Source organism: Daphnia pulicaria, chromosome 3, assembly GCF_021234035.1.
Source record: "Daphnia pulicaria isolate SC F1-1A chromosome 3, SC_F0-13Bv2, whole genome shotgun sequence".
Classification (NCBI taxonomy): domain Eukaryota; kingdom Metazoa; phylum Arthropoda; class Branchiopoda; order Diplostraca; family Daphniidae; genus Daphnia; species Daphnia pulicaria.
In genome coordinates, this window is record NC_060915.1 from 701,439 (window position 1) to 726,600 (window position 25,162).

General features: G+C 36.5%; 47 pseudogenes; all 47 read left to right on the forward strand.

The window, feature by feature from the left end:
* The first annotated feature begins 412 nt into the window (after positions 1 to 412).
* LOC124330687 lies at positions 413 to 531 on the forward strand (annotated as a pseudogene).
* A 416-nt stretch (positions 532 to 947) lies between these two features.
* LOC124333729 lies at positions 948 to 1,066 on the forward strand (annotated as a pseudogene).
* Positions 1,067 to 1,351: 285 nt separating this feature from the next.
* On the forward strand, positions 1,352 to 1,470 carry LOC124330689 (annotated as a pseudogene).
* Positions 1,471 to 1,755: 285 nt separating this feature from the next.
* LOC124333730 lies at positions 1,756 to 1,874 on the forward strand (annotated as a pseudogene).
* A 284-nt stretch (positions 1,875 to 2,158) lies between these two features.
* LOC124334125 lies at positions 2,159 to 2,277 on the forward strand (annotated as a pseudogene).
* A 284-nt stretch (positions 2,278 to 2,561) lies between these two features.
* LOC124330690 lies at positions 2,562 to 2,680 on the forward strand (annotated as a pseudogene).
* Positions 2,681 to 3,096: 416 nt separating this feature from the next.
* LOC124333731 lies at positions 3,097 to 3,215 on the forward strand (annotated as a pseudogene).
* Positions 3,216 to 3,499: 284 nt separating this feature from the next.
* Positions 3,500 to 3,618, forward strand: LOC124330691 (annotated as a pseudogene).
* A 416-nt stretch (positions 3,619 to 4,034) lies between these two features.
* Positions 4,035 to 4,153, forward strand: LOC124330692 (annotated as a pseudogene).
* Positions 4,154 to 4,437: 284 nt separating this feature from the next.
* On the forward strand, positions 4,438 to 4,556 carry LOC124330693 (annotated as a pseudogene).
* A 416-nt stretch (positions 4,557 to 4,972) lies between these two features.
* Positions 4,973 to 5,091, forward strand: LOC124333732 (annotated as a pseudogene).
* A 284-nt stretch (positions 5,092 to 5,375) lies between these two features.
* LOC124330694 lies at positions 5,376 to 5,494 on the forward strand (annotated as a pseudogene).
* Positions 5,495 to 5,910: 416 nt separating this feature from the next.
* On the forward strand, positions 5,911 to 6,029 carry LOC124330695 (annotated as a pseudogene).
* A 284-nt stretch (positions 6,030 to 6,313) lies between these two features.
* Positions 6,314 to 6,432, forward strand: LOC124330696 (annotated as a pseudogene).
* Positions 6,433 to 6,848: 416 nt separating this feature from the next.
* Positions 6,849 to 6,967, forward strand: LOC124333733 (annotated as a pseudogene).
* A 284-nt stretch (positions 6,968 to 7,251) lies between these two features.
* On the forward strand, positions 7,252 to 7,370 carry LOC124330697 (annotated as a pseudogene).
* Positions 7,371 to 7,785: 415 nt separating this feature from the next.
* LOC124334480 lies at positions 7,786 to 7,904 on the forward strand (annotated as a pseudogene).
* A 415-nt stretch (positions 7,905 to 8,319) lies between these two features.
* LOC124334482 lies at positions 8,320 to 8,438 on the forward strand (annotated as a pseudogene).
* Positions 8,439 to 8,854: 416 nt separating this feature from the next.
* LOC124334483 lies at positions 8,855 to 8,973 on the forward strand (annotated as a pseudogene).
* Positions 8,974 to 9,388: 415 nt separating this feature from the next.
* Positions 9,389 to 9,507, forward strand: LOC124334484 (annotated as a pseudogene).
* A 416-nt stretch (positions 9,508 to 9,923) lies between these two features.
* On the forward strand, positions 9,924 to 10,042 carry LOC124334485 (annotated as a pseudogene).
* Positions 10,043 to 10,457: 415 nt separating this feature from the next.
* Positions 10,458 to 10,576, forward strand: LOC124334486 (annotated as a pseudogene).
* Positions 10,577 to 10,860: 284 nt separating this feature from the next.
* LOC124330699 lies at positions 10,861 to 10,979 on the forward strand (annotated as a pseudogene).
* Positions 10,980 to 11,395: 416 nt separating this feature from the next.
* Positions 11,396 to 11,514, forward strand: LOC124330701 (annotated as a pseudogene).
* Positions 11,515 to 11,798: 284 nt separating this feature from the next.
* LOC124330702 lies at positions 11,799 to 11,917 on the forward strand (annotated as a pseudogene).
* A 416-nt stretch (positions 11,918 to 12,333) lies between these two features.
* Positions 12,334 to 12,452, forward strand: LOC124333734 (annotated as a pseudogene).
* Positions 12,453 to 12,736: 284 nt separating this feature from the next.
* On the forward strand, positions 12,737 to 12,855 carry LOC124330703 (annotated as a pseudogene).
* A 415-nt stretch (positions 12,856 to 13,270) lies between these two features.
* LOC124334487 lies at positions 13,271 to 13,389 on the forward strand (annotated as a pseudogene).
* Positions 13,390 to 13,804: 415 nt separating this feature from the next.
* LOC124334488 lies at positions 13,805 to 13,923 on the forward strand (annotated as a pseudogene).
* A 416-nt stretch (positions 13,924 to 14,339) lies between these two features.
* On the forward strand, positions 14,340 to 14,458 carry LOC124334489 (annotated as a pseudogene).
* A 415-nt stretch (positions 14,459 to 14,873) lies between these two features.
* Positions 14,874 to 14,992, forward strand: LOC124334490 (annotated as a pseudogene).
* Positions 14,993 to 15,407: 415 nt separating this feature from the next.
* On the forward strand, positions 15,408 to 15,526 carry LOC124334492 (annotated as a pseudogene).
* Positions 15,527 to 15,942: 416 nt separating this feature from the next.
* On the forward strand, positions 15,943 to 16,061 carry LOC124334493 (annotated as a pseudogene).
* Positions 16,062 to 16,476: 415 nt separating this feature from the next.
* Positions 16,477 to 16,595, forward strand: LOC124334494 (annotated as a pseudogene).
* A 416-nt stretch (positions 16,596 to 17,011) lies between these two features.
* Positions 17,012 to 17,130, forward strand: LOC124334495 (annotated as a pseudogene).
* Positions 17,131 to 17,546: 416 nt separating this feature from the next.
* Positions 17,547 to 17,665, forward strand: LOC124330704 (annotated as a pseudogene).
* Positions 17,666 to 18,080: 415 nt separating this feature from the next.
* On the forward strand, positions 18,081 to 18,199 carry LOC124334496 (annotated as a pseudogene).
* An 810-nt stretch (positions 18,200 to 19,009) lies between these two features.
* LOC124334498 lies at positions 19,010 to 19,128 on the forward strand (annotated as a pseudogene).
* An 811-nt stretch (positions 19,129 to 19,939) lies between these two features.
* On the forward strand, positions 19,940 to 20,058 carry LOC124334499 (annotated as a pseudogene).
* A 416-nt stretch (positions 20,059 to 20,474) lies between these two features.
* On the forward strand, positions 20,475 to 20,593 carry LOC124334500 (annotated as a pseudogene).
* Positions 20,594 to 21,009: 416 nt separating this feature from the next.
* On the forward strand, positions 21,010 to 21,128 carry LOC124330705 (annotated as a pseudogene).
* A 416-nt stretch (positions 21,129 to 21,544) lies between these two features.
* LOC124330706 lies at positions 21,545 to 21,663 on the forward strand (annotated as a pseudogene).
* A 415-nt stretch (positions 21,664 to 22,078) lies between these two features.
* On the forward strand, positions 22,079 to 22,197 carry LOC124330334 (annotated as a pseudogene).
* Positions 22,198 to 23,007: 810 nt separating this feature from the next.
* On the forward strand, positions 23,008 to 23,126 carry LOC124329836 (annotated as a pseudogene).
* Positions 23,127 to 23,411: 285 nt separating this feature from the next.
* On the forward strand, positions 23,412 to 23,530 carry LOC124330983 (annotated as a pseudogene).
* An 810-nt stretch (positions 23,531 to 24,340) lies between these two features.
* On the forward strand, positions 24,341 to 24,459 carry LOC124330707 (annotated as a pseudogene).
* Positions 24,460 to 24,744: 285 nt separating this feature from the next.
* On the forward strand, positions 24,745 to 24,863 carry LOC124330995 (annotated as a pseudogene).
* Positions 24,864 to 25,162: the final 299 nt, after the last annotated feature.

Consider the following 25,162-nt stretch of genomic DNA (forward strand, 5'->3'; position numbering starts at 1 on the left):
AATAGTTTGATTTCAATAACAAATTTCTTGAAATTTTTTTTTCAATCACGATGGTTACCAGTCCAAATTCGTAGATAAAACATTTCAATGCCTTAGAGATAGGTTCAATTCATTTATAAGAATGATTCTGGATCAATTCCATTGAGAGTTTTTCAAAGTTTATCGCGTTTTTTAATCGCGATGGTTACCAGTCCAAATTCGTAGATCAAAAATATCAATGGCATAGAGATAGGTTCAATTCATCTATTTGAATGATTCTGGATAAATTTCATTGCGAGTTTTTCAAAGTTTATCGCGCTTTTTTATTCGCGATGGTTACGAGTCCAAATTCAATGAACAAACATTTCTATCACTTTGAAGTGATTTTCTATTCATCCATTGGGACTGGGAGGGTAATTTTTCATTTTTGAATGTCAACGGCCATATCACGTAGAACGCACCTGGTCTCGTCAGCTCCCAGAAGTTAAGTTACGTCGAGTCCCGTTAGTACTTGGAAGGGTGACCGCTTGGGAATACGGGATGTCGTTGGCGATGAATAGTTTGTTTTCAATAACAAAAATCTTGAAATTTTTTTTTCAATCACGATGGTTACCAGTCCAAATTCGTAGATAAAACATTTCAATGCCTTAGAGATAGGTTCAATTCATTTATAAGAATGATTCTGGATCAATTCCATTGAGAGTTTTTCAAAGTTTATCGCGTTTTTTAATCGCGATGGTTACCAGTCCAAATTCGTAGATCAAAAATATCAATGGCATAGAGATAGGTTCAATTCATCTATTTGAATGATTCTGGATAAATTTCATTGCGAGTTTTTCAAAGTTTATCGCGCTTTTTTATTCGCGATGGTTACGAGTCCAAATTCAATGAACAAACATTTCTATCACTTTGAAGTGATTTTCTTATTCATCCATTGGGACTGGGAGGGTAATTTTTCATTTTTGAATGTCAACGGCCATATCACGTGGAACGCACCTGGTCTCGTCAGCTCCCAGAAGTTAAGTTACGTCGAGTCCCGTTAGTACTTGGAAGGGTGACCGCTTGGGAATACGGGATGTCGTTGGCGATGAATATTTTGTTTTCAATAACAAATTTCTTGAAATTTTTTTTCAATCACGATGGTTACCAGTCCAAATTCGTAGATCAAAAATATCAATGGCATAGAGATAGGTTCAATTCATCTATTTGAATGATTCTGGATAAATTTCATTGCGAGTTTTTCAAAGTTTATCGCGCTTTTTTATTCGCGATGGTTACGAGTCCAAATTCAATGAACAAACATTTCTATCACTTTGAAGTGATTTTCTTATTCATCCATTGGGACTGGGAGGGTAATTTTTCATTTTTGAACGTCAACGGCCATATCACGTAGAACGCACCTGGTCTCGTCAGCTCCCAGAAGTTAAGTTACGTCGAGTCCCGTTAGTACTTGGAAGGGTGACCGCTTGGGAATACGGGATGTCGTTGGCGATGAATATTTTGTTTTCAATAACAAATTTCTTGAAATTTTTTTTCAATCACGATGGTTACCAGTCCAAATTCGTAGATCAAAAATATCAATGGCATAGAGATAGGTTCAATTCATCTATTTGAATGATTCTGGATAAATTTCATTGCGAGTTTTTCAAAGTTTATCGCGCTTTTTTATTCGCGATGGTTACGAGTCCAAATTCAATGAACAAACATTTCTATCACTTTGAAGTGATTTTCTTATTCATCCATTGGGACTGGGAGGGTAATTTTTCATTTTTGAATGTCAACGGCCATATCACGTGGAACGCACCTGGTCTCGTCAGCTCCCAGAAGTTAAGTTACGTCGAGTCCCGTTAGTACTTGGAAGGGTGACCGCTTGGGAATACGGGATGTCGTTGGCGATGAATATTTTGTTTTCAATAACAAATTTCTTGAAATTTTTTTTCAATCACGATGGTTACCAGTCCAAATTCGTAGATCAAAAATATCAATGGCATAGAGATAGGTTCAATTCATCTATTTGAATGATTCTGGATAAATTTCATTGCGAGTTTTTCAAAGTTTATCGCGCTTTTTTATTCGCGATGGTTACGAGTCCAAATTCAATGAACAAACATTTCTATCACTTTGAAGTGATTTTCTATTCATCCATTGGGACTGGGAGGGTAATTTTTCATTTTTGAATGTCAACGGCCATATCACGTAGAACGCACCTGGTCTCGTCAGCTCCCAGAAGTTAAGTTACGTCGAGTCCCGTTAGTACTTGTAAGGGTGACCGCTTGGGAATACGGGATGTCGTTGGCGATGAATAGTTTGTTTTCAATAACAAATTTCTTGAAATTTTTTTTCAATCACGATGGTTACCAGTCCAAATTCGTAGATCAAAAATATCAATGGCATAGAGATAGGTTCAATTCATCTATTTGAATGATTCTGGATAAATTTCATTGCGAGTTTTTCAAAGTTTATCGCGCTTTTTTATTCGCGATGGTTACGAGTCCAAATTCAATGAACAAACATTTCTATCACTTTGAATTGATTTTCTATTCATCCATTGGGACTGGGAGGGTAATTTTTCATTTTTGAATGTCAACGGCCATATCACGTAGAACGCACCTGGTCTCGTCAGCTCCCAGAAGTTAAGTTACGTCGAGTCCCGTTAGTACTTGGAAGGGTGACCGCTTGGGAATACGGGATGTCGTTGGCGATGAATAGTTTGTTTTCAATAACAAAAATCTTGAAATTTTTTTTTCAATCACGATGGTTACCAGTCCAAATTCGTAGATAAAACATTTCAATGCCTTAGAGATAGGTTCAATTCATTTATAAGAATGATTCTGGATCAATTCCATTGAGAGTTTTTCAAAGTTTATCGCGTTTTTTAATCGCGATGGTTACCAGTCCAAATTCGTAGATCAAAAATATCAATGGCATAGAGATAGGTTCAATTCATCTATTTGAATGATTCTGGATAAATTTCATTGCGAGTTTTTCAAAGTTTATCGCGCTTTTTTATTCGCGATGGTTACGAGTCCAAATTCAATGAACAAACATTTCTATCACTTTGAAGTGATTTTCTTATTCATCCATTGGGACTGGGAGGGTAATTTTTCATTTTTGAATGTCAACGGCCATATCACGTGGAACGCACCTGGTCTCGTCAGCTCCCAGAAGTTAAGTTACGTCGAGTCCCGTTAGTACTTGGAAGGGTGACCGCTTGGGAATACGGGATGTCGTTGGCGATGAATATTTTGTTTTCAATAACAAATTTCTTGAAATTTTTTTTCAATCACGATGGTTACCAGTCCAAATTCGTAGATCAAAAATATCAATGGCATAGAGATAGGTTCAATTCATCTATTTGAATGATTCTGGATAAATTTCATTGCGAGTTTTTCAAAGTTTATCGCGCTTTTTTATTCGCGATGGTTACGAGTCCAAATTCAATGAACAAACATTTCTATCACTTTGAAGTGATTTTCTATTCATCCATTGGGACTGGGAGGGTAATTTTTCATTTTTGAATGTCAACGGCCATATCACGTAGAACGCACCTGGTCTCGTCAGCTCCCAGAAGTTAAGTTACGTCGAGTCCCGTTAGTACTTGGAAGGGTGACCGCTTGGGAATACGGGATGTCGTTGGCGATGAATAGTTTGTTTTCAATAACAAATTTCTTGAAATTTCTTTTTCAATCACGATGGTTACCAGTCCAAATTCGTAGATAAAACATTTCAATGCCTTAGAGATAGGTTTAATTCATCTATAAGAATGATTCTGGATCAATTCCATTGAGAGTTTTTCAAAGTTTATCGCGTTTTTTAATCGCGATGGTTACCAGTCCAAATTCGTAGATCAAAAATATCAATGGCATAGAGATAGGTTCAATTCATCTATTTAAATGATTCTGGATAAATTTCATTGCGAGTTTTTCAAAGTTTATCGCGCTTTTTTATTCGCGATGGTTACGAGTCCAAATTCAATGAACAAACATTTCTATCACTTTGAAGTGATTTTCTTATTCATCCATTGGGACTGGGAGGGTAATTTTTCATTTTTGAATGTCAACGGCCATATCACGTAGAACGCACCTGGTCTCGTCAGCTCCCAGAAGTTAAGTTACGTCGAGTCCCGTTAGTACTTGGAAGGGTGACCGCTTGGGAATACGGGATGTCGTTGGCGATGAATATTTTGTTTTCAATAACAAATTTCTTGAAATTTTTTTTCAATCACGATGGTTACCAGTCCAAATTCGTAGATCAAAAATATCAATGGCATAGAGATAGGTTCAATTCATCTATTTGAATGATTCTGGATAAATTTCATTGCGAGTTTTTCAAAGTTTATCGCGCTTTTTTATTCGCGATGGTGACGAGTCCAAATTCAATGAACAAACATTTCTATCACTTTGAAGTGATTTTCTATTCATCCATTGGGACTGGGAGGGTAATTTTTCATTTTTGAATGTCAACGGCCATATCACGTAGAACGCACCTGGTCTCGTCAGCTCCCAGAAGTTAAGTTACGTCGAGTCCCGTTAGTACTTGGAAGGGTGACCGCTTGGGAATACGGGATGTCGTTGGCGATGAATAGTTTGTTTTCAATAACAAATTTCTTGAAATTTTTTTTTCAATCACGATGGTTACCAGTCCAAATTCGTAGATAAAACATTTCAATGCCTTAGAGATAGGTTCAATTCATTTATAAGAATGATTCTGGATCAATTCCATTGAGAGTTTTTCAAAGTTTATCGCGTTTTTTAATCGCGATGGTTACCAGTCCAAATTCGTAGATCAAAAATATCAATGGCATAGAGATAGGTTCAATTCATCTATTTGAATGATTCTGGATAAATTTCATTGCGAGTTTTTCAAAGTTTATCGCGCTTTTTTATTCGCGATGGTTACGAGTCCAAATTCAATGAACAAACATTTCTATCACTTTGAAGTGATTTTCTTATTCATCCATTGGGACTGGGAGGGTAATTTTTCATTTTTGAATGTCAACGGCCATATCACGTGGAACGCACCTGGTCTCGTCAGCTCCCAGAAGTTAAGTTACGTCGAGTCCCGTTAGTACTTGGAAGGGTGACCGCTTGGGAATACGGGATGTCGTTGGCGATGAATATTTTGTTTTCAATAACAAATTTCTTGAAATTTTTTTTCAATCACGATGGTTACCAGTCCAAATTCGTAGATCAAAAATATCAATGGCATAGAGATAGGTTCAATTCATCTATTTGAATGATTCTGGATAAATTTCATTGCGAGTTTTTCAAAGTTTATCGCGCTTTTTTATTCGCGATGGTTACGAGTCCAAATTCAATGAACAAACATTTCTATCACTTTGAAGTGATTTTCTATTCATCCATTGGGACTGGGAGGGTAATTTTTCATTTTTGAATGTCAACGGCCATATCACGTAGAACGCACCTGGTCTCGTCAGCTCCCAGAAGTTAAGTTACGTCGAGTCCCGTTAGTACTTGGAAGGGTGACCGCTTGGGAATACGGGATGTCGTTGGCGATGAATAGTTTGTTTTCAATAACAAATTTCTTGAAATTTCTTTTTCAATCACGATGGTTACCAGTCCAAATTCGTAGATAAAACATTTCAATGCCTTAGAGATAGGTTTAATTCATCTATAAGAATGATTCTGGATCAATTCCATTGAGAGTTTTTCAAAGTTTATCGCGTTTTTTAATCGCGATGGTTACCAGTCCAAATTCGTAGATCAAAAATATCAATGGCATAGAGATAGGTTCAATTCATCTATTTAAATGATTCTGGATAAATTTCATTGCGAGTTTTTCAAAGTTTATCGCGCTTTTTTATTCGCGATGGTTACGAGTCCAAATTCAATGAACAAACATTTCTATCACTTTGAAGTGATTTTCTTATTCATCCATTGGGACTGGGAGGGTAATTTTTCATTTTTGAATGTCAACGGCCATATCACGTAGAACGCACCTGGTCTCGTCAGCTCCCAGAAGTTAAGTTACGTCGAGTCCCGTTAGTACTTGGAAGGGTGACCGCTTGGGAATACGGGATGTCGTTGGCGATGAATATTTTGTTTTCAATAACAAATTTCTTGAAATTTTTTTTCAATCACGATGGTTACCAGTCCAAATTCGTAGATCAAAAATATCAATGGCATAGAGATAGGTTCAATTCATCTATTTGAATGATTCTGGATAAATTTCATTGCGAGTTTTTCAAAGTTTATCGCGCTTTTTTATTCGCGATGGTGACGAGTCCAAATTCAATGAACAAACATTTCTATCACTTTGAAGTGATTTTCTATTCATCCATTGGGACTGGGAGGGTAATTTTTCATTTTTGAATGTCAACGGCCATATCACGTAGAACGCACCTGGTCTCGTCAGCTCCCAGAAGTTAAGTTACGTCGAGTCCCGTTAGTACTTGGAAGGGTGACCGCTTGGGAATACGGGATGTCGTTGGCGATGAATAGTTTGTTTTCAATAACAAATTTCTTGAAATTTTTTTTTCAATCACGATGGTTACCAGTCCAAATTCGTAGATAAAACATTTCAATGCCTTAGAGATAGGTTCAATTCATTTATAAGAATGATTCTGGATCAATTCCATTGAGAGTTTTTCAAAGTTTATCGCGTTTTTTAATCGCGATGGTTACCAGTCCAAATTCGTAGATCAAAAATATCAATGGCATAGAGATAGGTTCAATTCATCTATTTGAATGATTCTGGATAAATTTCATTGCGAGTTTTTCAAAGTTTATCGCGCTTTTTTATTCGCGATGGTTACGAGTCCAAATTCAATGAACAAACATTTCTATCACTTTGAAGTGATTTTCTTATTCATCCATTGGGACTGGGAGGGTAATTTTTCATTTTTGAATGTCAACGGCCATATCACGTGGAACGCACCTGGTCTCGTCAGCTCCCAGAAGTTAAGTTACGTCGAGTCCCGTTAGTACTTGGAAGGGTGACCGCTTGGGAATACGGGATGTCGTTGGCGATGAATATTTTGTTTTCAATAACAAATTTCTTGAAATTTTTTTTCAATCACGATGGTTACCAGTCCAAATTCGTAGATCAAAAATATCAATGGCATAGAGATAGGTTCAATTCATCTATTTGAATGATTCTGGATAAATTTCATTGCGAGTTTTTCAAAGTTTATCGCGCTTTTTTATTCGCGATGGTTACGAGTCCAAATTCAATGAACAAACATTTCTATCACTTTGAAGTGATTTTCTATTCATCCATTGGGACTGGGAGGGTAATTTTTCATTTTTGAATGTCAACGGCCATATCACGTAGAACGCACCTGGTCTCGTCAGCTCCCAGAAGTTAAGTTACGTCGAGTCCCGTTAGTACTTGGAAGGGTGACCGCTTGGGAATACGGGATGTCGTTGGCGATGAATAGTTTGTTTTCAATAACAAATTTCTTGAAATTTTTTTTTCAATCACGATGGTTACCAGTCCAAATTCGTAGATAAAACATTTCAATGCCTTAGAAATAGGTTCAATTCATCTATAAGAATGATTCTGGATCAATTCCATTGAGAGTTTTTCAAAGTTTATCGCGTTTTTTAATCGCGATGGTTACCAGTCCAAATTCGTAGATCAAAAATATCAATGGCATAGAGATAGGTTCAATTCATCTATTTAAATGATTCTGGATAAATTTCATTGCGAGTTTTTCAAAGTTTATCGCGCTTTTTTATTCGCGATGGTTACGAGTCCAAATTCAATGAACAAACATTTCTATCACTTTGAAGTGATTTTCTATTCATCCATTGGGACTGGGAGGGTAATTTTTCATTTTTGAATGTCAACGGCCATATCACGTAGAACGCACCTGGTCTCGTCAGCTCCCAGAAGTTAAGTTACGTCGAGTCCCGTTAGTACTTGGAAGGGTGACCGCTTGGGAATACGGGATGTCGTTTGCGATGAATAGTTTGTTTTCAATAACAAATTTCTTGAAATTTTTTTTTCAATCACGATGGTTACCAGTCCAAATTCGTAGATAAAACATTTCAATGCCTTAGAAATAGGTTCAATTCATCTATAAGAATGATTCTGGATCAATTCCATTGAGAGTTTTTCAAAGTTTATCGCGTTTTTTAATCGCGATGGTTACCAGTCCAAATTCGTAGATCAAAAATATCAATGGCATAGAGATAGGTTCAATTCATCTATTTGAATGATTCTGGATAAATTTCATTGCGAGTTTTTCAAAGTTTATCGCGCTTTTTTATTCGCGATGGTTACGAGTCCAAATTCAATGAACAAACATTTCTATCACTTTGAAGTGATTTTCTATTCATCCATTGGGACTGGGAGGGTAATTTTTCATTTTTGAATGTCAACGGCCATATCACGTAGAACGCACCTGGTCTCGTCAGCTCCCAGAAGTTAAGTTACGTCGAGTCCCGTTAGTACTTGGAAGGGTGACCGCTTGGGAATACGGGATGTCGTTTGCGATAAATAGTTTGTTTTCAATAACAAATTTCTTGAAATTTTTTTTTCAATCACGATGGTTACCAGTCCAAATTCGTAGATAAAACATTTCAATGCCTTAGAGATAGGTTCAATTCATCTATAAGAATGATTCTGGATCAATTCCATTGAGAGTTTTTTCAAAGTTTATCGCGTTTTTTAATCGCGATGGTTACCAGTCCAAATTCGTAGATCAAAAATATCAATGGCATAGAGATAGGTTCAATTCATCTATAGGAATGATTCTGGATAAATTTCATTGCGAGTTTTTCAAAGTTTATCGCGCTTTTTTATTCGCGATGGTTACGAGTCCAAATTCAATGAACAAACATTTCTATCACTTTGAAGTGATTTTCTATTCATCCATTGGGACTGGGAGGGTAATTTTTCATTTTTGAATGTCAACGGCCATATCACGTAGAACGCACCTGGTCTCGTCAGCTCCCAGAAGTTAAGTTACGTCGAGTCCCGTTAGTACTTGGAAGGGTGACCGCTTGGGAATACGGGATGTCGTTTGCGATAAATAGTTTGTTTTCAATAACAAATTTCTTGAAATTTTTTTTTCAATCACGATGGTTACCAGTCCAAATTCGTAGATAAAACATTTCAATGCCTTAGAGATAGGTTCAATTCATCTATAAGAATGATTCTGGATCAATTCCATTGAGAGTTTTTCAAAGTTTATCGCGTTTTTTAATCGCGATGGTTACCAGTCCAAATTCGTAGATCAAAAATATCAATGGCATAGAGATAGGTTCAATTCATCTATTTGAATGATTCTGGATAAATTTCATTGCGAGTTTTTCAAAGTTTATCGCGCTTTTTTATTCGCGATGGTTACGAGTCCAAATTCAATGAACAAACATTTCTATCACTTTGAAGTGATTTTCTATTCATCCATTGGGACTGGGAGGGTAATTTTTCATTTTTGAATGTCAACGGCCATATCACGTAGAACGCACCTGGTCTCGTCAGCTCCCAGAAGTTAAGTTACGTCGAGTCCCGTTAGTACTTGGAAGGGTGACCGCTTGGGAATACGGGATGTCGTTTGCGATAAATAGTTTGTTTTCAATAACAAATTTCTTGAAATTTTTTTTTCAATCACGATGGTTACCAGTCCAAATTCGTAGATAAAACATTTCAATGCCTTAGAGATAGGTTCAATTCATCTATAAGAATGATTCTGGATCAATTCCATTGAGAGTTTTTTCAAAGTTTATCGCGTTTTTTAATCGCGATGGTTACCAGTCCAAATTCGTAGATCAAAAATATCAATGGCATAGAGATAGGTTCAATTCATCTATAGGAATGATTCTGGATAAATTTCATTGCGAGTTTTTCAAAGTTTATCGCGCTTTTTTATTCGCGATGGTTACGAGTCCAAATTCAATGAACAAACATTTCTATCACTTTGAAGTGATTTTCTATTCATCCATTGGGACTGGGAGGGTAATTTTTCATTTTTGAATGTCAACGGCCATATCACGTAGAACGCACCTGGTCTCGTCAGCTCCCAGAAGTTAAGTTACGTCGAGTCCCGTTAGTACTTGGAAGGGTGACCGCTTGGGAATACGGGATGTCGTTTGCGATAAATAGTTTGTTTTCAATAACAAATTTCTTGAAATTTTTTTTTCAATCACGATGGTTACCAGTCCAAATTCGTAGATAAAACATTTCAATGCCTTAGAGATAGGTTCAATTCATCTATAAGAATGATTCTGGATCAATTCCATTGAGAGTTTTTCAAAGTTTATCGCGTTTTTTAATCGCGATGGTTACCAGTCCAAATTCGTAGATCAAAAATATCAATGGCATAGAGATAGGTTCAATTCATCTATTTGAATGATTCTGGATAAATTTCATTGCGAGTTTTTCAAAGTTTATCGCGCTTTTTTATTCGCGATGGTTACGAGTCCAAATTCAATGAACAAACATTTCTATCACTTTGAAGTGATTTTCTATTCATCCATTGGGACTGGGAGGGTAATTTTTCATTTTTGAATGTCAACGGCCATATCACGTAGAACGCACCTGGTCTCGTCAGCTCCCAGAAGTTAAGTTACGTCGAGTCCCGTTAGTACTTGGAAGGGTGACCGCTTGGGAATACGGGATGTCGTTTGCGATAAATAGTTTGTTTTCAATAACAAATTTCTTGAAATTTTTTTTCAATCACGATGGTTACCAGTCCAAATTCGTAGATAAAACATTTCAATGCCTTAGAGATAGGTTCAATTCATCTATTTGAATGATTCTGGATAAATTTCATTGCGAGTTTTTCAAAGTTTATCGCGCTTTTTTATTCGCGATGGTTACGAGTCCAAATTCAATGAACAAACATTTCTATCACTTTGAAGTGATTTTCTATTCATCCATTGGGACTGGGAGGGTAATTTTTCATTTTTGAATGTCAACGGCCATATCACGTAGAACGCACCTGGTCTCGTCAGCTCCCAGAAGTTAAGTTACGTCGAGTCCCGTTAGTACTTGGAAGGGTGACCGCTTGGGAATACGGGATGTCGTTGGCGATGAATAGTTTGTTTTCAATAACAAATTTCTTGAAATTTCTTTTTCAATCACGATGGTTACCAGTCCAAATTCGTAGATAAAACATTTCAATGCCTTAGAGATAGGTTTAATTCATCTATAAGAATGATTCTGGATCAATTCCATTGAGAGTTTTTCAAAGTTTATCGCGTTTTTTAATCGCGATGGTTACCAGTCCAAATTCGTAGATCAAAAATATCAATGGCATAGAGATAGGTTCAATTCATCTATTTAAATGATTCTGGATAAATTTCATTGCGAGTTTTTCAAAGTTTATCGCGCTTTTTTATTCGCGATGGTTACGAGTCCAAATTCAATGAACAAACATTTCTATCACTTTGAAGTGATTTTCTTATTCATCCATTGGGACTGGGAGGGTAATTTTTCATTTTTGAATGTCAACGGCCATATCACGTAGAACGCACCTGGTCTCGTCAGCTCCCAGAAGTTAAGTTACGTCGAGTCCCGTTAGTACTTGGAAGGGTGACCGCTTGGGAATACGGGATGTCGTTGGCGATGAATATTTTGTTTTCAATAACAAATTTCTTGAAATTTTTTTTCAATCACGATGGTTACCAGTCCAAATTCGTAGATCAAAAATATCAATGGCATAGAGATAGGTTCAATTCATCTATTTGAATGATTCTGGATAAATTTCATTGCGAGTTTTTCAAAGTTTATCGCGCTTTTTTATTCGCGATGGTGACGAGTCCAAATTCAATGAACAAACATTTCTATCACTTTGAAGTGATTTTCTATTCATCCATTGGGACTGGGAGGGTAATTTTTCATTTTTGAATGTCAACGGCCATATCACGTAGAACGCACCTGGTCTCGTCAGCTCCCAGAAGTTAAGTTACGTCGAGTCCCGTTAGTACTTGGAAGGGTGACCGCTTGGGAATACGGGATGTCGTTGGCGATGAATAGTTTGTTTTCAATAACAAATTTCTTGAAATTTTTTTTTCAATCACGATGGTTACCAGTCCAAATTCGTAGATAAAACATTTCAATGCCTTAGAGATAGGTTCAATTCATTTATAAGAATGATTCTGGATCAATTCCATTGAGAGTTTTTCAAAGTTTATCGCGTTTTTTAATCGCGATGGTTACCAGTCCAAATTCGTAGATCAAAAATATCAATGGCATAGAGATAGGTTCAATTCATCTATTTGAATGATTCTGGATAAATTTCATTGCGAGTTTTTCAAAGTTTATCGCGCTTTTTTATTCGCGATGGTTACGAGTCCAAATTCAATGAACAAACATTTCTATCACTTTGAAGTGATTTTCTTATTCATCCATTGGGACTGGGAGGGTAATTTTTCATTTTTGAATGTCAACGGCCATATCACGTGGAACGCACCTGGTCTCGTCAGCTCCCAGAAGTTAAGTTACGTCGAGTCCCGTTAGTACTTGGAAGGGTGACCGCTTGGGAATACGGGATGTCGTTGGCGATGAATATTTTGTTTTCAATAACAAATTTCTTGAAATTTTTTTTCAATCACGATGGTTACCAGTCCAAATTCGTAGATCAAAAATATCAATGGCATAGAGATAGGTTCAATTCATCTATTTGAATGATTCTGGATAAATTTCATTGCGAGTTTTTCAAAGTTTATCGCGCTTTTTTATTCGCGATGGTTACGAGTCCAAATTCAATGAACAAACATTTCTATCACTTTGAAGTGATTTTCTATTCATCCATTGGGACTGGGAGGGTAATTTTTCATTTTTGAATGTCAACGGCCATATCACGTAGAACGCACCTGGTCTCGTCAGCTCCCAGAAGTTAAGTTACGTCGAGTCCCGTTAGTACTTGGAAGGGTGACCGCTTGGGAATACGGGATGTCGTTGGCGATGAATAGTTTGTTTTCAATAACAAATTTCTTGAAATTTTTTTTTCAATCACGATGGTTACCAGTCCAAATTCGTAGATAAAACATTTCAATGCCTTAGAAATAGGTTCAATTCATCTATAAGAATGATTCTGGATCAATTCCATTGAGAGTTTTTCAAAGTTTATCGCGTTTTTTAATCGCGATGGTTACCAGTCCAAATTCGTAGATCAAAAATATCAATGGCATAGAGATAGGTTCAATTCATCTATTTAAATGATTCTGGATAAATTTCATTGCGAGTTTTTCAAAGTTTATCGCGCTTTTTTATTCGCGATGGTTACGAGTCCAAATTCAATGAACAAACATTTCTATCACTTTGAAGTGATTTTCTATTCATCCATTGGGACTGGGAGGGTAATTTTTCATTTTTGAATGTCAACGGCCATATCACGTAGAACGCACCTGGTCTCGTCAGCTCCCAGAAGTTAAGTTACGTCGAGTCCCGTTAGTACTTGGAAGGGTGACCGCTTGGGAATACGGGATGTCGTTTGCGATGAATAGTTTGTTTTCAATAACAAATTTCTTGAAATTTTTTTTTCAATCACGATGGTTACCAGTCCAAATTCGTAGATAAAACATTTCAATGCCTTAGAAATAGGTTCAATTCATCTATAAGAATGATTCTGGATCAATTCCATTGAGAGTTTTTCAAAGTTTATCGCGTTTTTTAATCGCGATGGTTACCAGTCCAAATTCGTAGATCAAAAATATCAATGGCATAGAGATAGGTTCAATTCATCTATTTGAATGATTCTGGATAAATTTCATTGCGAGTTTTTCAAAGTTTATCGCGCTTTTTTATTCGCGATGGTTACGAGTCCAAATTCAATGAACAAACATTTCTATCACTTTGAAGTGATTTTCTATTCATCCATTGGGACTGGGAGGGTAATTTTTCATTTTTGAATGTCAACGGCCATATCACGTAGAACGCACCTGGTCTCGTCAGCTCCCAGAAGTTAAGTTACGTCGAGTCCCGTTAGTACTTGGAAGGGTGACCGCTTGGGAATACGGGATGTCGTTTGCGATAAATAGTTTGTTTTCAATAACAAATTTCTTGAAATTTTTTTTTCAATCACGATGGTTACCAGTCCAAATTCGTAGATAAAACATTTCAATGCCTTAGAGATAGGTTCAATTCATCTATAAGAATGATTCTGGATCAATTCCATTGAGAGTTTTTTCAAAGTTTATCGCGTTTTTTAATCGCGATGGTTACCAGTCCAAATTCGTAGATCAAAAATATCAATGGCATAGAGATAGGTTCAATTCATCTATAGGAATGATTCTGGATAAATTTCATTGCGAGTTTTTCAAAGTTTATCGCGCTTTTTTATTCGCGATGGTTACGAGTCCAAATTCAATGAACAAACATTTCTATCACTTTGAAGTGATTTTCTATTCATCCATTGGGACTGGGAGGGTAATTTTTCATTTTTGAATGTCAACGGCCATATCACGTAGAACGCACCTGGTCTCGTCAGCTCCCAGAAGTTAAGTTACGTCGAGTCCCGTTAGTACTTGGAAGGGTGACCGCTTGGGAATACGGGATGTCGTTTGCGATAAATAGTTTGTTTTCAATAACAAATTTCTTGAAATTTTTTTTTCAATCACGATGGTTACCAGTCCAAATTCGTAGATAAAACATTTCAATGCCTTAGAGATAGGTTCAATTCATCTATAAGAATGATTCTGGATCAATTCCATTGAGAGTTTTTCAAAGTTTATCGCGTTTTTTAATCGCGATGGTTACCAGTCCAAATTCGTAGATCAAAAATATCAATGGCATAGAGATAGGTTCAATTCATCTATTTGAATGATTCTGGATAAATTTCATTGCGAGTTTTTCAAAGTTTATCGCGCTTTTTTATTCGCGATGGTTACGAGTCCAAATTCAATGAACAAACATTTCTATCACTTTGAAGTGATTTTCTATTCATCCATTGGGACTGGGAGGGTAATTTTTCATTTTTGAATGTCAACGGCCATATCACGTAGAACGCACCTGGTCTCGTCAGCTCCCAGAAGTTAAGTTACGTCGAGTCCCGTTAGTACTTGGAAGGGTGACCGCTTGGGAATACGGGATGTCGTTTGCGATAAATAGTTTGTTTTCAATAACAAATTTCTTGAAATTTTTTTTTCAATCACGATGGTTACCAGTCCAAATTCGTAGATAAAACATTTCAATGCCTTAGAGATAGGTTCAATTCATCTATAAGAATGATTCTGGATCAATTCCATTGAGAGTTTTTCAAAGTTTATCGCGTTTTTTAATCGCGATGGTTACCAGTCCAAATTCGTAGATCAAAAATATCAATGGCATAGAGATAGGTTCAATTCATCTATTTGAATGATTCTGGATAAATTTCATTGCGAGTTTTTCAAAGTTTATCGCGCTTTTTTATTCGCGATGGTTACGAGTCCAAATTCAATGAACAAACATTTCTATCACTTTGAAGTGATTTTCTATTCATCCATTGGGACTGGGAGGGTAATTTTTCATTTTTGAATGTCAACGGCCATATCACGTAGAACGCACCTGGTCTCGTCAGCTCCCAGAAGTTAAGTTACGTCGAGTCCCGTTAGTACTTGGAAGGGTGACCGCTTGGGAATACGGGATGTCGTTTGCGATAAATAGTTTGTTTTCAATAACAAATTTCTTGAAATTTTTTTTTCAATCACGATGGTTACCAGTCCAAATTCGTAGATAAAACATTTCAATGCCTTAGAGATAGGTTCAATTCATCTATAAGAATGATTCTGGATCAATTCCATTGAGAGTTTTTTCAAAGTTTATCGCGTTTTTTAATCGCGATGGTTACCAGTCCAAATTCGTAGATCAAAAATATCAATGGCATAGAGATAGGTTCAATTCATCTATAGGAATGATTCTGGATAAATTTCATTGCGAGTTTTTCAAAGTTTATCGCGCTTTTTTATTCGCGATGGTTACGAGTCCAAATTCAATGAACAAACATTTCTATCACTTTGAAGTGATTTTCTATTCATCCATTGGGACTGGGAGGGTAATTTTTCATTTTTGAATGTCAACGGCCATATCACGTAGAACGCACCTGGTCTCGTCAGCTCCCAGAAGTTAAGTTACGTCGAGTCCCGTTAGTACTTGGAAGGGTGACCGCTTGGGAATACGGGATGTCGTTTGCGATAAATAGTTTGTTTTCAATAACAAATTTCTTGAAATTTTTTTTTCAATCACGATGGTTACCAGTCCAAATTCGTAGATAAAACATTTCAATGCCTTAGAGATAGGTTCAATTCATCTATAAGAATGATTCTGGATCAATTCCATTGAGAGTTTTTCAAAGTTTATCGCGTTTTTTAATCGCGATGGTTACCAGTCCAAATTCGTAGATCAAAAATATCAATGGCATAGAGATAGGTTCAATTCATCTATTTGAATGATTCTGGATAAATTTCATTGCGAGTTTTTCAAAGTTTATCGCGCTTTTTTATTCGCGATGGTTACGAGTCCAAATTCAATGAACAAACATTTCTATCACTTTGAAGTGATTTTCTATTCATCCATTGGGACTGGGAGGGTAATTTTTCATTTTTGAATGTCAACGGCCATATCACGTAGAACGCACCTGGTCTCGTCAGCTCCCAGAAGTTAAGTTACGTCGAGTCCCGTTAGTACTTGGAAGGGTGACCGCTTGGGAATACGGGATGTCGTTTGCGATAAATAGTTTGTTTTCAATAACAAATTTCTTGAAATTTTTTTTTCAATCACGATGGTTACCAGTCCAAATTCGTAGATAAAACATTTCAATGCCTTAGAGATAGGTTCAATTCATCTATAAGAATGATTCTGGATCAATTCCATTGAGAGTTTTTTCAAAGTTTATCGCGTTTTTTAATCGCGATGGTTACCAGTCCAAATTCGTAGATCAAAAATATCAATGGCATAGAGATAGGTTCAATTCATCTATAGGAATGATTCTGGATAAATTTCATTGCGAGTTTTTCAAAGTTTATCGCGCTTTTTTATTCGCGATGGTTACGAGTCCAAATTCAATGAACAAACATTTCTATCACTTTGAAGTGATTTTCTATTCATCCATTGGGACTGGGAGGGTAATTTTTCATTTTTGAATGTCAACGGCCATATCACGTAGAACGCACCTGGTCTCGTCAGCTCCCAGAAGTTAAGTTACGTCGAGTCCCGTTAGTACTTGGAAGGGTGACCGCTTGGGAATACGGGATGTCGTTTGCGATAAATAGTTTGTTTTCAATAACAAATTTCTTGAAATTTTTTTTTCAATCACGATGGTTACCAGTCCAAATTCGTAGATAAAACATTTCAATGCCTTAGAGATAGGTTCAATTCATCTATAAGAATGATTCTGGATCAATTCCATTGAGAGTTTTTTCAAAGTTTATCGCGTTTTTTAATCGCGATGGTTACCAGTCCAAATTCGTAGATCAAAAATATCAATGGCATAGAGATAGGTTCAATTCATCTATAGGAATGATTCTGGATAAATTTCATTGCGAGTTTTTCAAAGTTTATCGCGCTTTTTTATTCGCGATGGTTACGAGTCCAAATTCAATGAACAAACATTTCTATCACTTTGAAGTGATTTTCTATTCATCCATTGGGACTGGGAGGGTAATTTTTCATTTTTGAATGTCAACGGCCATATCACGTAGAACGCACCTGGTCTCGTCAGCTCCCAGAAGTTAAGTTACGTCGAGTCCCGTTAGTACTTGGAAGGGTGACCGCTTGGGAATACGGGATGTCGTTGGCGATGAATAGTTTGTTTTCAATAACAAATTTCTTGAAATTTTTTTTTCAATCACGATGGTTACCAGTCCAAATTCGTAGATAAAACATTTCAATGCCTTAGAGATAGGTTCAATTCATCTATAAGAATGATTCTGGATCAATTCCATTGAGAGTTTTTCAAAGTTTATCGCGTTTTTTAATCGCGATGGTTACCAGTCCAAATTCGTAGATCAAAAATATCAATGGCATAGAGATAGGTTCAATTCATCTATAGGAATGATTCTGGATAAATTTCATTGCGAGTTTTTCAAAGTTTATCGCGCTTTTTTATTCGCGATGGTTACGAGTCCAAATTCAATGAACAAACATTTCTATCACTTTGAAGGGATTTTCTATTCATCCATTGGGACTGGGAGGGTAATTTTTCATTTTTGAATGTCAACGGCCATATCACGTAGAACGCACCTGGTCTCGTCAGCTCCCAGAAGTTAAGTTACGTCGAGTCCCGTTAGTACTTGGAAGGGTGACCGCTTGGGAATACGGGATGTCGTTTGCGATAAATAGTTTGTTTTCAATAACAAATTTCTTGAAATTTTTTTTTCAATCACGATGGTTACCAGTCCAAATTCGTAGATAAAACATTTCAATGCCTTAGAGATAGGTTCAATTCATCTATAAGAATGATTCTGGATCAATTCCATTGAGAGTTTTTCAAAGTTTATCGCGTTTTTTAATCGCGATGGTTACCAGTCAAAATTCGTAGATCAAAAATATCAATGGCATAGAGATAGGTTCAATTCATCTATTTGAATGATTCTGGATAAATTTCATTGCGAGTTTTTCAAAGTTTATCGCGCTTTTTTATTCGCGATGGTTACGAGTCCAAATTCAATGAACAAACATTTCTATCACTTTGAATTGATTTTCTATTCATCCATTGGGACTGGGAGGGTAATTTTTCATTTTTGAATGTCAACGGCCATATCACGTAGAACGCACCTGGTCTCGTCAGCTCCCAGAAGTTAAGTCACGTCGAGTCCTGTTAGTACTTGGAAGGGTGACCGCTTGGGATGTCGTTGGCGATGAATATTTTGTTTTCAATAACAAATTTCTTGAAATTTTTTTTCAATCGCGATGGTTACCAGTCCAAATTCGTAGATCAAAAATATCAATGGCATAGAGATAGGTTCAATTCATCTATTTGAATGATTCTGGATAAATTTCATTGCGAGTTTTTCAAAGTTTATCGCGCTTTTTTATTCGCGATGGTTACGAGTCCAAATTCAATGAACAAACATTTCTATCACTTTGAAGTGATTTTCTATTCATCCATTGGGACTGGGAGGGTAATTTTTCATTTTTGAATGTCAACGGCCATATCACGTAGAACGCACCTGGTCTCGTCAGCTCCCAGAAGTTAAGTTACGTCGAGTCCCGTTAGTACTTGGAAGGGTGACCGCTTGGGAATACGGGATGTCGTTTGCGATAAATAGTTTGTTTTCAATAACAAATTTCTTGAAATTTTTTTTTCAATCACGATGGTTACCAGTCCAAATTCGTAGATAAAACATTTCAATGCCTTAGAGATAGGTTCAATTCATCTATAAGAATGATTCTGGATCAATTCCATTGAGAGTTTTTTCAAAGTTTATCGCGTTTTTTAATCGCGATGGTTACCAGTCCAAATTCGTAGATCAAAAATATCAATGGCATAGAGATAGGTTCAATTCATCTATTTGAATGATTCTGGATAAATTTCATTGCGAGTTTTTCAAAGTTTATCGCGCTTTTTTATTCGCGATGGTTACGAGTCCAAATTCAATGAACAAACATTTCTATCACTTTGAATTGATTTTCTATTCATCCATTGGGACTGGGAGGGTAATTTTTCATTTTTGAATGTCAACGGCCATATCACGTAGAACGCACCTGGTCTCGTCAGCTCCCAGAAGTTAAGTCACGTCGAGTCCTGTTAGTACTTGGAAGGGTGACCGCTTGGGATGTCGTTGGCGATGAATATTTTGTTTTCAATAACAAATTTCTTGAAATTTTTTTTCAATCGCGATGGTTACCAGTCCAAATTCGTAGATCAAAAATATCAATGGCATAGAGATAGGTTCAATTCATCTATTTGAATGATTCTGGATAAATTTCATTGCGAGTTTTTCAAAGTTTATCGCGCTTTTTTATTCGCGATGGTTACGAGTCCAAATTCAATGAACAAACATTTCTATCACTTTGAAGTGATTTTCTATTCATCCATTGGGACTGGGAGGGTAATTTTTCATTTTTGAATGTCAACGGCCATATCACGTAGAACGCACCTGGTCTCGTCAGCTCCCAGAAGTTAAGTTACGTCGAGTCCCGTTAGTACTTGGAAGGGTGACCGCTTGGGAATACGGGATGTCGTTTGCGATAAATAGTTTGTTTTCAATAACAAATTTCTTGAAATTTTTTTTTCAATCACGATGGTTACCAGTCCAAATTCGTAGATAAAACATTTCAATGCCTTAGAGATAGGTTCAATTCATCTATAAGAATGATTCTGGATCAATTCCATTGAGAGTTTTTTCAAAGTTTATCGCGTTTTTTAATCGCGATGGTTACCAGTCCAAATTCGTAGATCAAAAATATCAATGGCATAGAGATAGGTTCAATTCATCTATAGGAATGATTCTGGATAAATTTCATTGCGAGTTTTTCAAAGTTTATCGCGCTTTTTTATTCGCGATGGTTACGAGTCCAAATTCAATGAACAAACATTTCTATCACTTTGAAGTGATTTTCTATTCATCCATTGGGACTGGGAGGGTAATTTTTCATTTTTGAATGTCAACGGCCATATCACGTAGAACGCACCTGGTCTCGTCAGCTCCCAGAAGTTAAGTTACGTCGAGTCCCGTTAGTACTTGGAAGGGTGACCGCTTGGGAATACGGGATGTCGTTTGCGATAAATAGTTTGTTTTCAATAACAAATTTCTTGAAATTTTTTTTTCAATCACGATGGTTACCAGTCCAAATTCGTAGATAAAACATTTCAATGCCTTAGAGATAGGTTCAATTCATCTATAAGAATGATTCTGGATCAATTCCATTGAGAGTTTTTTCAAAGTTTATCGCGTTTTTTAATCGCGATGGTTACCAGTCCAAATTCGTAGATCAAAAATATCAATGGCATAGAGAAAGGTTCAATTCATCTATAGGAATGATTCTGGATAAATTTCATTGCGAGTTTTTCAAAGTTTATCGCGCTTTTTTATTCGCGATGGTTACGAGTCCAAATTCAATGAACAAACATTTCTATCACTTTGAAGTGATTTTCTATTCATCCATTGGGACTGGGAGGGTAATTTTTCATTTTTGAATGTCAACGGCCATATCACGTAGAACGCACCTGGTCTCGTCAGCTCCCAGAAGTTAAGTTACGTCGAGTCCCGTTAGTACTTGGAAGGGTGACCGCTTGGGAATACGGGATGTCGTTGGCGATGAATAGTTTGTTTTCAATAACAAATTTCTTGAAATTTTTTTTTCAATCACGATGGTTACCAGTCCAAATTCGTAGATAAAACATTTCAATGCCTTAGAGATAGGTTCAATTCATCTATAAGAATGATTCTGGATCAATTCCATTGAGAGTTTTTTCAAAGTTTATCGCGTTTTTTAATCGCGATGGTTACCAGTCCAAATTCGTAGATCAAAAATATCAATGGCATAGAGATAGGTTCAATTCATCTATAGGAATGATTCTGGATAAATTTCATTGCGAGTTTTTCAAAGTTTATCGCGCTTTTTTATTCGCGATGGTTACGAGTCCAAATTCAATGAACAAACATTTCTATCACTTTGAAGTGATTTTCTATTCATCCATTGGGACTGGGAGGGTAATTTTTCATTTTTGAATGTCAACGGCCATATCACGTAGAACGCACCTGGTCTCGTCAGCTCCCAGAAGTTAAGTTACGTCGAGTCCCGTTAGTACTTGGAAGGGTGACCGCTTGGGAATACGGGATGTCGTTGGCGATGAATAGTTTGTTTTCAATAACAAATTTCTTGAAATTTTTTTTTCAATCACGATGGTTACCAGTCCAAATTCGTAGATAAAACATTTCAATGCCTTAGAGATAGGTTCAATTCATCTATAAGAATGATTCTGGATCAATTCCATTGAGAGTTTTTCAAAGTTTATCGCGTTTTTTAATCGCGATGGTTACCAGTCCAAATTCGTAGATCAAAAATATCAATGGCATAGAGATAGGTTCAATTCATCTATAGGAATGATTCTGGATAAATTTCATTGCGAGTTTTTCAAAGTTTATCGCGCTTTTTTATTCGCGATGGTTACGAGTCCAAATTCAATGAACAAACATTTCTATCACTTTGAAGGGATTTTCTATTCATCCATTGGGACTGGGAGGGTAATTTTTCATTTTTGAATGTCAACGGCCATATCACGTAGAACGCACCTGGTCTCGTCAGCTCCACGAAGTTAAGTTACGTCGAGTCCCGTTAGTACTTGGAAGGGTGACCGCTTGGGAATACGGGATGTCGTTTGCGATAAATAGTTTGTTTTCAATAACAAATTTCTTGAAATTTTTTTTTCAATCACGATGGTTACCAGTCCAAATTCGTAGATAAAACATTTCAATGCCTTAGAGATAGGTTCAATTCATCTATAAGAATGATTCTGGATCAATTCCATTGAGAGTTTTTCAAAGTTTATCGCGTTTTTTAATCGCGATGGTTACCAGTCAAAATTCGTAGATCAAAAATATCAATGGCATAGAGATAGGTTCAATTCATCTATTTGAATGATTCTGGATAAATTTCATTGCGAGTTTTTCAAAGTTTATCGCGCTTTTTTATTCGCGATGGTTACGAGTCCAAATTCAATGAACAAACATTTCTATCACTTTGAATTGATTTTCTATTCATCCATTGGGACTGGGAGGGTAATTTTTCATTTTTGAATGTCAACGGCCATATCACGTAGAACGCACCTGGTCTCGTCAGCTCCCAGAAGTTAAGTCACGTCGAGTCCTGTTAGTACTTGGAAGGGTGACCGCTTGGGATGTCGTTGGCGATGAATATTTTGTTTTCAATAACAAATTTCTTGAAATTTTTTTTCAATCGCGATGGTTACCAGTCCAAATTCGTAGATCAAAAATATCAATGGCATAGAGATAGGTTCAATTCATCTATTTGAATGATTCTGGATAAATTTCATTGCGAGTTTTTCAAAGTTTATCGCGCTTTTTTATTCGCGATGGTTACGAGTCCAAATTCAATGAACAAACATTTCTATCACTTTGAAGTGATTTTCTATTCATTCATTGGGACTGGGAGGGTAATTTTTCATTTTTGAATGTCAACGGCCATATCACGTAGAACGCACCTGGTCTCGTCAGCTCCCAGAAAATAAGTTACGTCGAGTCCCGTTAGTACTTGGAAGGGTGACCGCTTGGGAATACGGGATGTCGTTGGCGATGAATATTTTGTTTTCAATAACAAATTTCTTGAAATTTTTTTTTCAATCACGATGGTTACCAGTCCAAATTCGTAGATCAAAAATATCAATGGCATAGAGATAGGTTCAATTCATCTATTTGAATGATTCTGGATAAATTTCATTGCGAGTTTTTCAAAGTTTATCGCGCTTTTTTATTCGCGATGGTTACGAGTCCAAATTCAATGAACAAACATTTCTATCACTTTGAAGTGATTTTCTATTCATCCATTGGGACTGGGAGGGTAATTTTTCATTTTTGAATGTCAACGGCCATATCACGTAGAACACACCTGGTCTCGTCAGATCCCAGAAGTTAAGTTACGTCGAGTCCCGTTAGTACTTGGAAGGGTGACCGCTTGGGAATACGGGATGTCGTTTGCGATGAATAGTTTGTTTTCAGTAACAAATTTCTTGAAATTTTTTTTTCAATCACGATGGTTACCAGTCCAAATTCGTAGATAAAACATTTCAATGCCTTAGAGATAGGTTCAATTCATCTATAAGAATGATTATGGATCAATTCCATTGAGAGTTTTTCAAAGTTTATCGCGTTTTTTAATCGCGATGGTTACCAGTCCAAATTCGTAGATCAAAAATATCAATGGCATAGAGATAGGTTCAATTCATCTATTTGAATGATTCTGGATAAATTTCATTGCGAGTTTTTCAAAGTTTATCGCGCTTTTTTATTCGCGATGGTTACGAGTCCAAATTCAATGAACAAACATTTCTATCACTTTGAATTGATTTTCTATTCATCCATTGGGACTGGGAGGGTAATTTTTCATTTTTGAATGTCAACGGCCATATCACGTAGAACGCACCTGGTCTCGTCAGCTCCCAGAAGTTAAGTCACGTCGAGTCCTGTTAGTACTTGGAAGGGTGACCGCTTGGGATGTCGTTGGCGATGAATATTTTGTTTTCAATAACAAATTTCTTGAAATTTTTTTTCAATCGCGATGGTTACCAGTCCAAATTCGTAGATCAAAAATATCAATGGCATAGAGATAGGTTCAATTCATCTATTTGAATGATTCTGGATAAATTTCATTGCGAGTTTTTCAAAGTTTATCGCGCTTTTTTATTCGCGATGGTTACGAGTCCAAATTCAATGAACAAACATTTCTATCACTTTGAAGTGATTTTCTATTCATTCATTGGGACTGGGAGGGTAATTTTTCATTTTTGAATGTCAACGGCCATATCACGTAGAACGCACCTGGTCTCGTCAGCTCCCAGAAGTTAAGTTACGTCGAGTCCCGTTAGTACTTGGAAGGGTGACCGCTTGGGAATACGGGATGTCGTTGGCGATGAATATTTTGTTTTCAATAACAAATTTCTTGAAATTTTTTTTTCAATCACGATGGTTACCAGTCCAAATTCGTAGATCAAAAATATCAATGGCATAGAGATAGGTTCAATTCATCTATTTGAATGATTCTGGATAAATTTCATTGCGAGTTTTTCAAAGTTTATCGCGCTTTTTTATTCGCGATGGTTACGAGTCCAAATTCAATGAACAAACATTTCTATCACTTTGAAGTGATTTTCTATTCATCCATTGGGACTGGGAGGGTAATTTTTCATTTTTGAATGTCAACGGCCATATCACGTAGAACACACCTGGTCTCGTCAGATCCCAGAAGTTAAGTTACGTCGAGTCCCGTTAGTACTTGGAAGGGTGACCGCTTGGGAATACGGGATGTCGTTTGCGATGAATAGTTTGTTTTCAGTAACAAATTTCTTGAAATTTTTTTTTCAATCACGATGGTTACCAGTCCAAATTCGTAGATAAAACATTTCAATGCCTTAGAGATAGGTTCAATTCATCTATAAGAATGATTCTGGATCAATTCCATTGAGAGTTTTTCAAAGTTTATCGCGTTTTTTAATCGCGATGGTTACCAGTCCAAATTCGTAGATCAAAAATATCAATGGCATAGAGATAGGTTCAATTCATCTATTTGAATGATTCTGGATAAATTTCATTGCGAGTTTTTCAAAGTTTATCGC